Here is a 12621-nt window from a genome sequence, read left to right on the forward strand (position 1 = left end):
GGGCGTCCTCTCCTTGGACCGAGAAACTTCAACGTGGCGACCCCCTCCTCCACGATCTGCGTCGCAGCCCTAGTGGCTTCTGCCCAGATCCGCAAGGACTCAGACGCGCAGAGGGCTCCTGCCACCCTCCCGCGGCCCTGTGGGGCCAGTGGTCAGCACTCCCCAACCCCAGCTTTCGGGTCACATCCCGCTCTTATCTTGGGAGCAGGGAACGTGTAGGATTAAAAATCTCCTGCTGTTTATTATAGAAAGATCTATAGTTACGTTTTTAAACGGGAAAATCAAGATGCAAAACTAGTTGATATGTATGCGTACATACACATCACACCAGAAACTGCTAACCGGGATCCTCGGGGAAGGGGCTGGGACATGGGGATAGGAGAAAAATTATTTTAACTCCATGTTCTTTCTGTACTGTTTATTTTCTTAATGTGCATGTATTGTCACGGAAACAAGCAAACAAAAAAAATGAGTACCCCGCGGAGGCCCTGAGAGAGTCTGAGCTCCCAGATGGCAAGATTCTGTCACCTTCCCAGCAATTACAAGGTAAGAAGGACAGATGGACAGTCAGGGGCCGTCCACCCCCCAACCTCACCACCACACCGGCAGTGCTGGCGGTCCCCTCGGCCCACTCCTCACCCCAGGGCTCCGGGTTCTGTGCTCAGCCCGAGCTGGCTCAGTTGAATATCAGAAGGGCGGCTTGACCTTTTCATGTGTCACCATCGGCCCTGGTTACTAGAAAACCCCCCGAGAATCCTGATCCCAAATGCTTTGAAACAAACAAACAAGAAAAGTACAGATTGATCGAATGAGAAGAAGCGATAGAGAAATCCAGAAGGACTGCACACCCATTTCTTTTTTCCGCAAGACTGATCCTAATAGAGGAACAGGAGCCAAGCCTGGGGCTGGGAGAGCGTTTTGAAGAGCTCGCTTCAGCAGCGCGGGCCTCTCCCAGCTCTGTGGGGCTGGGGTCCTGGACCAGGCTGGGAGAGGAAGAATCAGGGGTGTTCTCAGTCCCTCCTGCTTGGTGATGTCAGAGGGAGAAGGACACAAGGGACCCCTGGTGGCAGCCGTCCCTTGTCGTTCCAAGGACACTTGTTGTCCACTCTGGTGGGAGCCCACAGAGGAGCAGGCTGGGGTGGGGCACTGACTTGATGCTGGGTCACCTGAGGGTGGGGTCACATGCTCTGGCCACTTTTCACTGCCCTCCCACCATGCTCAAACTCAGCCCCAGATGGACCTTTCACTTCTTATACAGGACTGCTGCTGGGCCCTTGTGACTAAAACTTGGCAGTTCTGACGGAATCCAGCCATTGGGACTTTCCCGACGTGGCTCTTGTTTCCCTGTGATTAAGAGTTTTATCTCACCCAGGGCACAGCGAGAGCTGTTTCTTATTTAAAAAGGTAGAGTGTGCTGCTTGGGGTGGCCCAGACTTGCTCTAGGATTCCAAGAGCCTGTCCTGTGACTCTCCCACTGGGACTTCCATCAGCTTCACGCCGTCCCTTTCTCCCCATGGACACCTCAACACCGTGGAGTCTGCCTGATGGTTTGGCCCAAACATTACGTTTGATTGCACCAACCCCTGGACTGACTGCAGTGCCCTTTACCCACCCAAATCCAGCAGCCTTGCAGTCACGTGGTGGATGGGCTGGAGTAATACTCCTGGGAGTGAAAGGTGTTCCCTCTGGACCCCAAAGAGGCCCACCAGGCACTGTGCTTCCCTCACTGTGGTATGGGATGAGGTGGCTTGCTGTTCACGTCAGAGAGGATACCCTGCAAGGCTGTGACCACTGAAGTTCGAGTCCCCGAAGCTTCGTGCCCGCCGGAGCACCTGTCCTTCCAATGCCTCTAGTGCACTAGCCACCTGGTTACTTGTTCTGTCCGATCAGCCTGGTGTCATTGATGGAGTGGATCCATGGCATCTTCAGTGGGATGTCCAGGCAGGCCATGTCTGGGGGCTGTATTTTCACAGCGAGAAGGAGTGTTAATCTAGTCCGGAAAGAGCTCTGTAAGTTCATATTGCTGTCCATCCGCGTGAATACAAAGATTTGTGTGTGTGCATGCATTTGTGTGTGTGCTGGGTTGCCATGCAAAATCTATTTAAAAATGTATGCCCAACCTTTACAGTCTGTACATAGCAGCAGAATCCTTGCATCCTTGGGTATGTGTATCTTTAAGTTTCTGTGTTGCCAAATTGCTCTCCAGAATATTTGCACCAATAGGCAAGTTGCATTTGAGGTCAGAGGTTTCTTTACTTTCTGAAATGAGAGGATTTTCCAGAAGGTAGTGCTTGTATATCTTATTTTGGGGTGACATACATCTGGCTTGGTTTTATAGATCTGCAGTTGGTGTCTTGTTTTCCAGAGAAGCACTCATCTTTATGGCTCACCATTTAATTTCTCTGCTGTCAAGAGGCAGAATTAAGTTGTTCCTCTTTTTAAAAGAATGATCTAAGTAGGGAATAATGAATGCAAAATGCTGCAGTTAAACATCAGCAGATAAGCTGATGGATCGGCTGTCACTTAGATTATGCTGTAAACGGAAAGAAAGTAATATTTAATCATTTGCAAAAAACAAAAACAGTGGTGATGGATTTGGTGTACTTTGACTCTGAGTGACTCATTGCAGCAAACTGTTATTTTCCAGTTAGTGGAGGGAATTAAAAGGGCAAAGCAGAGAAAAGCCATTGCTTTCCAGAGCATGCCAGGTCTCCTCCACTGCTGAAACATAGGAACCGTGGCGAGTTAACTGTCATGGGCTGACTGGTGTCCTTCCCAAATACATGTACTCAAGTCCTAACCCCTAGGACCCCAGAATGGGTCTTTATTTGGAGACAGGGACTTTAAATGAGTAATTAAGGTAAGATGAGGTCGTGTGGATGGTTCCTAATCCAATGTGACCAGTACCTTTAAAAGACGAGGAAGTGCAGACCCAGATGCACACCAAGGGAAGACGCTGTGAAGACACGGAAAAGACAGCCGTCAACAAGCCAACAAGAGAGGCCCCGAAGGAAAGCAGCCCTGCCTGCAGGACTCTTCCCTTGCCTTTCCCAGCTTCTGGCGGCTCCTGGCATTCTGTGGCTGTGGCAGCATTGCTCCAGTCTCTGCCTTCATGTCCACATGGCCTTGCCCTCTCTCATCTCTGTGTCTTCTCCTCTTCTTTAAGGACACTTGTTATAGGATTTAGGGCCCACTTGGCTAATCCAGGATGAGTGCATCTTAAGATCCTTCACTTACCTACGTCTGCAAAGACTCGTTTTCCAAATGAGGTCACATTCATTGGTTCCAAGTGGATATATCTTTTGGAAAGTCACCATTTGGCCCACTGCAGGGCCCACTGGATAATTCAGTGTTACCTCCTCACCTCAAGATCCTTAATTTGATTAAATCGGCAAAGATTTTGTTTCTGGAGAAGGTCACATTTGCAGGGTCTTGGGATTAGGGTACGGAATGGCTTTGGGAGTCATTATCAGTGCTTCACACTACCCAACAGGGCTGTCATGGGGATGAAACTTTTCCTATGCAAAGTGCTTCCAACAGTGTCTGGCGCTGAGTAAGTGACCTGTAAATATTGCCTAAATAAATATCTTTGTTATCCACACCTGGATCAGCAGTGGGGGGAAGACAGACCAAGAGAGTGGTGAGTTTCAGGATAAATGAGAAAGCACATTTCTTTGTAACAAAGAAGAATATTCCCATATGATTAATATGCAGACGAAAGGTTTCCATGTTGTAAGAACCAATTTAAAACACCTATTAGGAATAGTCCTTAGTACCACGCTGATAAATTTCACAGAGAAGATGTATGATGAAAAACGTAATGACCCGGTAAAAAGGCTTAGAATTAACAGGGTTTCTTTCTAAATGCAAATAAGCCGAGTGTGGCTTTTGTGACCCATGCTAGTGCGTCACACCAGCGGTGGTCTCACTCCCTGAGGGTGTCTGCCGGCCCTTCGGGCATTTGAGACGCCCTCACACCCTTGCACACCCCACCCACCACTGGGCCATGTGGAAGCCGCTGAGTGCGCTCTGGAGAGACGCTCTCAGATTCTGGGAAAAGGGGCTTTTTCAGAGGCAGGTGTAGCCTGGGTGTGAAGGCAGAGAGCTGGGGTCCGTGGTGGCTCCTCCTTCTCTGCTCAGCTGTGTGACTTTAGTCGGGTGACAGACTCTCTCTGAACCTCTTCTGTAAAATGAGAATTTCTTTGCAGGCTCACCGTGGGAAATAAAATATAAAGAGCAGTCTAGCCTGTTAAACATTGTTCTTCTAAACGGTTTCTTCCCTCTGCAGAAATCCACTCTGAAGAATTGAACCCAAGCGCAGTGTTGTTTGCTTCTTTTAAATTTCTTCCTCAACCATGAGGGCAAAATGGATTTTTTAAAACTGAAAGCACACTATTAGGTGAATGAAAATAGATCCTCAAGGATAATTTCATGCTGTATTTTGTTTTTCTTCCCAGAAACCCCTTTTCATTATAATTTTACCTGCTTCAAAGGCAACAACAAAATAAAGTAATTGCTTTGTCAGAGCCCAGACCACAGCAGAGTCGGCCCTCCGTGAGAATCTCCTCAGAGAGGCTGAAGCAGTTCTGGGGGGGGAGGGAGGACCAAGTGTCGGATGGGGGCCTGCGACACCCAAGCCAAGACCACCGGAGCTGTTTCTCTGAGGCCCCTTCTGATCATCCTGTGTAAGATCATGGTCTGTCCTGTGAACGGAGTGGAGTTTCTGACAAACAGAAATATGTATCTTCCCGTGACATCTACGATTAAGTTTCGACCAATGGTGAGTGAGCTGAATGAAGGAGATCTGGGGGTCAGGGTGGGCCTCTGGTCGTCTTTTGGCAGTTCTTAGACACTAGTCAGTCCCTACAGGTTATGAACGAGCGGGTTGTGTAGTAAGGAATTCGGTCACTTAACCTTGCCCAGAGAGAGGTCTGACCTTTGCCCTCTGCTTCTGGGAGGTAATCTGCGTCATGCCCAGTTATCAGGAGTATCTTCGTTTGGGGCAATGACTGGCCACACTGGCTCTTAGAATGGGGCCAGCTACACCCATTGATTCTAGAATGGGGGCTACCCATGCCAGAAAGACCAGCCCAGGGACTCAGGGTTGGCCTTTGGGTCACACAGTGTCATCGGTTGACTGGAGTCTGAGTTCAATGACTCATGCCTCCAGGATGGAGCCCCAGTAAAACATGAACTCTGAGGCTCGAGAGCTTCCCTGGGTGGCAGTACTCCTATGTATTGTCACGCGCTGATAGTGGGAGGGCAACGTGTCCGGACTCCACAGGAGAGGACAACGAGCTCGTCTGGGACCCTCCAGCGTCCCCTGCATCTCCCCTCTGCCTGATTTTGATCTGATTCCCTTCCCTTTAATAAACCACGACCACAAGGAGAGGAGCTGCAGTGAACTCTGTGAGCCCTTCAAGCACATTGCTGAATCTGAGAATGGTTTGGGGGACCCTCGAACACGTGGTTGGTGTCAGAAGTGAGGATGGGGGGCTGTCCCTGTGGCCAAGTGGGTAAGCTTTTGCACTTTGCTTTGACAGCCTGGGGTTCACCAGTTCAGATCCTGGGCACCGACCTAGCACGATGCTGTGGCAGCGTCCCACATGGCACAACTAGAAGGACCTACAATTAGAATATACAACTGTGTACTGGGGTTTTGGGGAGGAAAAAAAAGAGGAAGATTGGCAACAGATGTTAGCTCAGGGCCAATCTTCCTCACCAAAAAAAAAAAAAGGAAAGAAAGTAAGTGAGGGTGGTTGTGTGGAGGGGTGTGTGCCCCCTACACTTGGCTGTAGGCTCTAAACTTTGCAGTTTGCCTAAATGTAGGCAAAGGCCAAGTGTTGGGTGTGTCTCTCCAGTTCCTCCCTTTCCGGGGCACATCCAGATTTTCATTTATAATCGTGCTTCTCGTACATGCTGTCAGCACCTCAAATCGCAGGGGCCTTTCCTGCTGGGAGGTCGTGGTGGGAACCAGGCGTCTCTGCAGCGTTTCAGGGGGCTGCGTCTGCCTCAGGCGATGCTGTCTCGGCTGCTTCTATTGATTTTCTCCTCCAGGGTGGAGCGCGGGCTTCTCTTGGTTGTCCTTTGAGTCACCGCGGCAGGAGACCCGGGTGTGCGGTGGAGGACGGCGCCTGCGGTCCAGGAGCAGCCCCCGCTGTCCAGCTGTGGGGGAGGGCGGGCTGGTGGTGATGTTCAGGTCTGTCAGGGAAGCATTTCTGAGGGTTCCGTGGCTGTGAACTTTCTTTCTTTGTGCAGGGGTGGGGGGGCTGTAGGGTGACCCCTTTCTCTGTGACCTCCAGCTGAGCCGGAGGACTTCCTGAGGGTGGGGAGGGGGCGCTGGCTGGGGCTCCTCTGTGATTACCTGGCCGCCCCTGAAAGACCCTTAAGTGGCCGTTCTGGGATCCCCATCTCCACAGGGGAGCACTGACTGGAGTCCTGCTCTAGGAGAGTTCGGGAGCTGGGCAGCAGTCATGGCTGTGGGTATTTTTCTGCTCTGTTTTCTTGGTAACAGTTCTTTCTTAAGATAGAAAGTGAATTTATCTTAAATTGGAGTGGAAACAACTTACAATGAAACATTTGCAATTAAAGTATATTTATCACTAAGATAGTCACATTTTTCTTTTTGAACAGTGCCATTGACGCTAAATATACCACTGAAACTGTAAGAGAAATATCTATTACCTGTTAATAATGGCTATTTTTATTCTATTTATTTCCTCTAGAGCCTTTGTCACAATAAAATAGACGAGAATTGTGCACTGTGAAATTGAGCTGAATTGGGAAGAGCAGGGTTCATAGAAAGCATTTTCACCCCCTGTAGGAGTTTATTGAATTTCTTTTCATCGATTGAGAAAAGTTTCCTCTATTTATGGTGTTTGCTGGTTTGGGGAAATATCTTTTCTTCGCTATAAATCCTCTCAACTCTTTGAAGATGAAGTTAGGTAATTACCTTCATTTGCCTGTAAAATTTTAGGATCTGTAATCAGATCAAATATTCCCAATTATTGGCATAATGTCTCTCTTTTATGCGTGCTTTGTATTTGGAATGTTTTTGCTTTATTTTACTTGTGCAATTCTAAAAGTAATACAAGGCACCATGTGACCTGGAATGACACTCTTGGTCATTTACTCCAGGAAAATGAACACTTATGTGCACACAAAATCCTGTATGTGGGTACTCAGAGCAGCTTTATGAGTAACAGCCAAATCAGATGTCCTTCAATGGGTGAGTGGTTAAATATAGCAGTGGTACATCATGTCATGGAATACTACACAGCAATAAAAAGGGGAAAGCTGTCCGTATACACATCCATTTAAAAGAATGTCCAGAAATTATGCTGAATCAAAAAATTCAATCTCAAAGTGTTCCACACTGAATGGTTCCTTTTATATAGTATTCTTGAAAGGACAAAATTACAGGGGAGGAGAACAGATTAGCGGTCCCCAGGAGTTAGGGACAGGCGAGGGTGGGGGAGGCTGGGAAGGAGGTGGCAGCTCCATAAAAAGGAGCATGCTTGTGCCGACGAAGGTGTTCTTGGATGTGGTGGTGGTTACACAGAGTTACACACGGGGAACAATTGCGTAGAACGAAATACTCAAAGACACGCAAGTGAGTGTGTGTAAAACTAGCCAGATATGAATTATGTCAGTGGGTCGTATCAGTGTCCACTTCCCAGCTGTGGGAAGTATGCTATATTTATGCAAGATGGTGCCATTGGAGGAAGCTCAATGAATGGTACATGGGACCTCTCTGCTTTATTTCTTACAACTATTTGTGAATTTACAATAATCTCAAAATTAAAAAGAAATAATTAATGAAACAATACAAGGTCATTGTTGAAAAACTGGAAAGCACAAAGTATAAAGAACCACTGTTACTATTTTTCTCTTATCCCCTCCAGTGTCTTTATTCCATGTATTTATGACATACTTGAGTCCCGGGATGCGATCTCCAGACTTCTTGTTATGAAAGACAATATGTTCTACATTTTTTAGGATACAGTAATTTGTATTATCTTACCTGTAGGCCACAGCATCCTCGTGCATGCCCTGCCTGTGCTGTAAATCTTTGCGTGGTCATTCTGCCTGGTCTGCAGTGAAATTCAGTTTCTCTCCACTATGAAATGAATGTAAGATTTTATGCCATAAACAATAACAACTTCCATTTATTTGAAAGGTTTTTTTTAAAATGTGTATGCACATGTACTTGATATGTTGCATCCGTATGTCTTCTTTGGGTCAGGATCATGGGTAAATGTTTGAAACGGTATGAATCATACAAATGCACAATGCTGTCCAGTAGCCTTATTGCTATTTTGCAAAATATTGGAAACTGCCTAAATGTCTGCCTTCGCCACCTATCACTGTGTAACAAGTAACACCAATACTTAGCTTCAAACAACAAATGGTTATTATCTCACAGTTTCTAGGGGTCAGGCCTGGGCCCAGGATGGCTCAGCTGGATGGTTCTGACTTAGAGTCTCTCCTGAGGTTGTGGTCCAGCTGTCGGCTGGGCCTGCATCTCCAGCTTGACCCGGAATGGAGGTTCCCCTTCCGGCTCACTCACTCGGTCATTGACAGGCCTCAGTTCCTTGCTGTCTGTCTGCCAGGGCCTCAGTTCCTCACCACAAAGGTTCCTTGAGGCCTGTGTGTCCTCGGAACATGGCAGGTGTCTTTCCCTGGAGTGGGTGACCCAAGAGAGAGAGCAGTCAAGGAAGAGAGGGGCCAAGATGGAAGCTGTGGTCTTTGCACCCTCATTTCTGCCTCTTGCATTGACCGCACAGACCGATGACCCTGGCACAGCACAGGAGGGGCTGCCCGAGAGCGTAAATACCAGGAGCGGGATCCCTGGGGCCACACTGGGGCCGGGCTCCGGTGCTGTCCGCACAGGGGACGGTGGTATATAAACTACTGTCCACCACACAAAGGGACTCCCGCCAAGTGAACGACAAAGAGGGTGAGTTCCACAAACTATGGTTTACGGGAGATATTGTTAGGTAAACATTCTACCTTTTGTGTAAGAAAGAAGGGAAAATAAGAAGACATCCATGTATCTGCTTATCTTTATAAAAACAAATAACAGGAAAATAAGGCAGCTGACAATGAAGCTGTTGCCCTGAAAAAGGTGGGGCTGGAGGGGCGGGCGGACGGGAGGAGGGGCGGGGCGCTCTGTATACCTTCTTGAATAATTGTGACTTTTGGATGCAGGAAAAAATAAATCAGCAAGGATGGGAAAGGAGTTTAAAGTGATAAAACAGAGTATAAAATGAACAGGTGCAGCCAACTGTATTTCCAATGAAAACTGTAACCACGCTGAGGGGAGCAAAGTGAAAGAGCCAACAGTCAGCCGTTGATGATTAAGTAGCTAGGAACTTGAAGTCTTTTTCCTTTTTCACAATTACTGATTATAGCCGTTAGCTGTTCCCCCGCCCATTGTTGACTGTGCTGTTCAGGCAATATGCTCTCTGACCCCCACTAGCTTCCTACAGTTGACATCTCCTGGAGCCTGGGTCACCACGGTCATGGGGGTTTGAGCTGTTTTTCAGGAATTAGAACCCTTTGTCCACTTCAGGTGGATTGACACCAACAGCCCATCCACTGGGCCCGTGCAGGCATCTGATAGGCAACCTTTTGACATCAAGAGCTAAAAACTCCACCCCCAGATCATGCTAACGCCGCCATTTTGTGAACATGCATCCTATGAAGAGGCATGGGGTCTGACTACACTTGCGCAGATCAGCAATTACCTCACCTCTCCTCGCCTCCAATCACCTCTCTCCACATTTCAGACCAGCTTGCCCCCCTGCCCCATAAGTATCCCTGAGTCCCCATTTTCTGGAATGTGAATCTGAGCCTCAGTCTCTCGCTTCCTCACATGGCTGCCTGGTGAGTAAACCCTCTCTCTGCTGCAATCTCGTCATCTCGGTGTTTGGCTTTCCAGGCGGTGGGCAAAAAGGAACCTGGTGTGGTAACAAAAGTAAAAAAACAAAACAGAGGACAACCGCCTAATCCGTGTGAACGCAGCATTTCCCTGTGTCCTCTCACTTGGGGGCAGAGCGTGGAGGCAGGGCAGAATCACGAACACATTCTGAGCCCCTTCAGTTGTAGCAGCTGCGCTGACTAAGACGGGGGTAGACGCCACTTTCTTTTCTTCCTTTTAAAGTGCAACCTGTCTTATCAGCCTCAAGGCATAGGGGACCCCAGCGTGCTGTGAAGTTTTCCTTTAGCTGGTGCGTGTGACTGTGGGTTCTTGGGTTTGTTCCCGTCTCTCTACAGGATTCGTCATTATGATAATAATGTCCTGAGGCCCCAGACCTGCCTTCTCTGACTACCCCTCGGCCACCCCATCCCCTCCGCTGTCCCACAGCCACCCATGCCCCTGGCCCTCCCCTCTTGCTGCCCCCTCCCTCCCGGGCCTGGAAACACACACATCCTCATGCTCCGCCCTCATCCTGTCGCCTTGCTACTTTCCATAGTTGTGACCCTCTCAGGGGGGCTTCTCCAGCCTCTTTTATTTTAATTTTCCCTGATTTTTAAGAATAATTTTGTTAAAATAAAATGAAATGGAGGCCAGGCTTGAAAATCCACCAAGCAGACAGAACCATTTAAGCCATGAGAGCAAAACAAAATCTAGCTTATGTCATGAACATAAGCGAAAACTAACTTAGGTTATTTCTTATAAATGCCTCTGATAATCATCAACAAAGCTGAAGTCATCTTCCCAAAGGGGTAGAAGATAATCATCTTCTAAGCCATCCTGGCATGTCACGCCTCGGAACTTCGAACCAGCTCTGGGTTTGGTCTCTGGGTTTACAGAGAGTGTGCTTATCGCTCAGTAAATTGTTCATATCGAGTAGAGCGCTCTGAGTTCTCTTTCAACAGCTTGTTGAGGTGAAATTCACATAACATAAAATTAACTAATTTAAAGCGAACAGTTCAGCGGCCTTAAGTAGGTCACAATGTCGTTCGACCTTCATCTCTAGTTCCAGAACATTCCATCCCTCCAATGTGCCTTTCCTTGCAGGCTCTGCGCACACTGGCCTTTCTTCTTCTGTAGCCCGCTGGTGTCCTCACCTTCCAGCCAGAAAGGCTGCTCCCCTGCCCCTTCCTCATGCCTCGATCCCTCCTTTCTCTCTCTGTTGTTCTTGTCTCCAGCTGGTTCTCCTCTTTCTGCCTTTCTGAACCTCACCCACCCCTCAAGGCCCAGCCCTGTTCCAATCTCTTCTAAAAGAGCCTCTTCAACTAGATTTTTGAATTCATTTTTCCCTTATTGTGTGCATGAAGTGGTTTGACTAAAAATATCCTGGTCTCCTGGTCATTAGCCTCCTTGAAATATTAATTCTCTCCTCAAGCAACAGAAACCCAGCTCAAACTGGTATAATCCACAAAGAAAATAAATTTGGTCACCTAGTAATAAAAGTCCAAGAGGACAGCTGACATCAGGCATAGCTGGATCCAGGTGCTATAATAATATTAGGAATCTGTTTCTCTGTCTTTCAGCTTTGGGTTGGCTTTGTTAAACTCCATGGGGTGACAAAGGGGCCCTCAGCAGCTCTAGGCTTTTGTCCCATCATGTGTGCAATGTTCACAGAAAGAGAGCTTCTCTTTCCAGGTGATGTCATTGGCCCAGCCTGAGTCATGTGACCATTTCTGAACCAATCACTGTAACCAATGGAATGGGTTATGCTAATTGGCCTGGCCAGGTCGCATGCCAACCCCTGGAACTACTGATGGCATCAAGACTTCTTGGAACCACATGGACTAAACATGAAGACTGGGTAAGCTGTCAAAGCAAAATTGGCATGCCACCATCAGAAGAAAGGAAAATGGATACTAAATTGGTTAAAATCAACCTAAATCAGAAAACCCCACCCAGAGGTCTTGATTCTGGGTTCAGAAATCTTGGTTCTCAGGCTCCCAGCATGTCTCATTAAGATGAGTTGGCCAACTTGGATCAGAGAGAGGGGACAAATGGTCACCTTAGGACTAAACAAAATTTTCAAAGAAACTGTCTTTGCAGGCGCTGATCTCGCAGGTTCAAAGCTGAAGTGGAAATTCAGTCTTTGTTGGATACTGCAAACCCCAGCCTGCAGGCTTTGTTCCCAGCAGTCTCCTGACTCTCCTGGGTGGTGGCGGATGGGGCCTGATAATGATGTTAAAGGTCAGTCTCTCATAATGGCCATCATATTGTCACAGGGCCCCTCATTAGTGCCATGTGGGAAGAGTCGAGCGGGCCCCAGTGTCACTTCTCATTCTATTGTTTTAGGCCAATTACTGGTCTCCGCCCCCCACAGGGCTGACCTGGTGCTCACGCCCAGATTTCATCTCTACCTGGACTTCATTCTTCTCCGTTAAAATGCACTATTGGATCATTTGCTAATGAGCTTTCCAAGTTCTGTTGATGTGAGCTGAGCACTGGGCTAGTGCATAAACATTGGTGCCTGAACCCATACGGACCCATCTTCCCTTTCCTGGAACCTAGAGAAATAGCTGCTCCTGTAATGAACATTGTGGCCGTTTCCTATCCTGAGCCATCTTATTCTTGCATTCTCGCACCGGACAGGAGCAGGTTTCTCAAGACAAAAGAGAAACATAATTTTTTTTAATGCAGTTTACCAT

Source organism: Equus asinus, chromosome 8 (genome assembly GCF_041296235.1).
Source record: "Equus asinus isolate D_3611 breed Donkey chromosome 8, EquAss-T2T_v2, whole genome shotgun sequence".
In the NCBI taxonomy this organism is placed as follows: domain Eukaryota; kingdom Metazoa; phylum Chordata; class Mammalia; order Perissodactyla; family Equidae; genus Equus; species Equus asinus.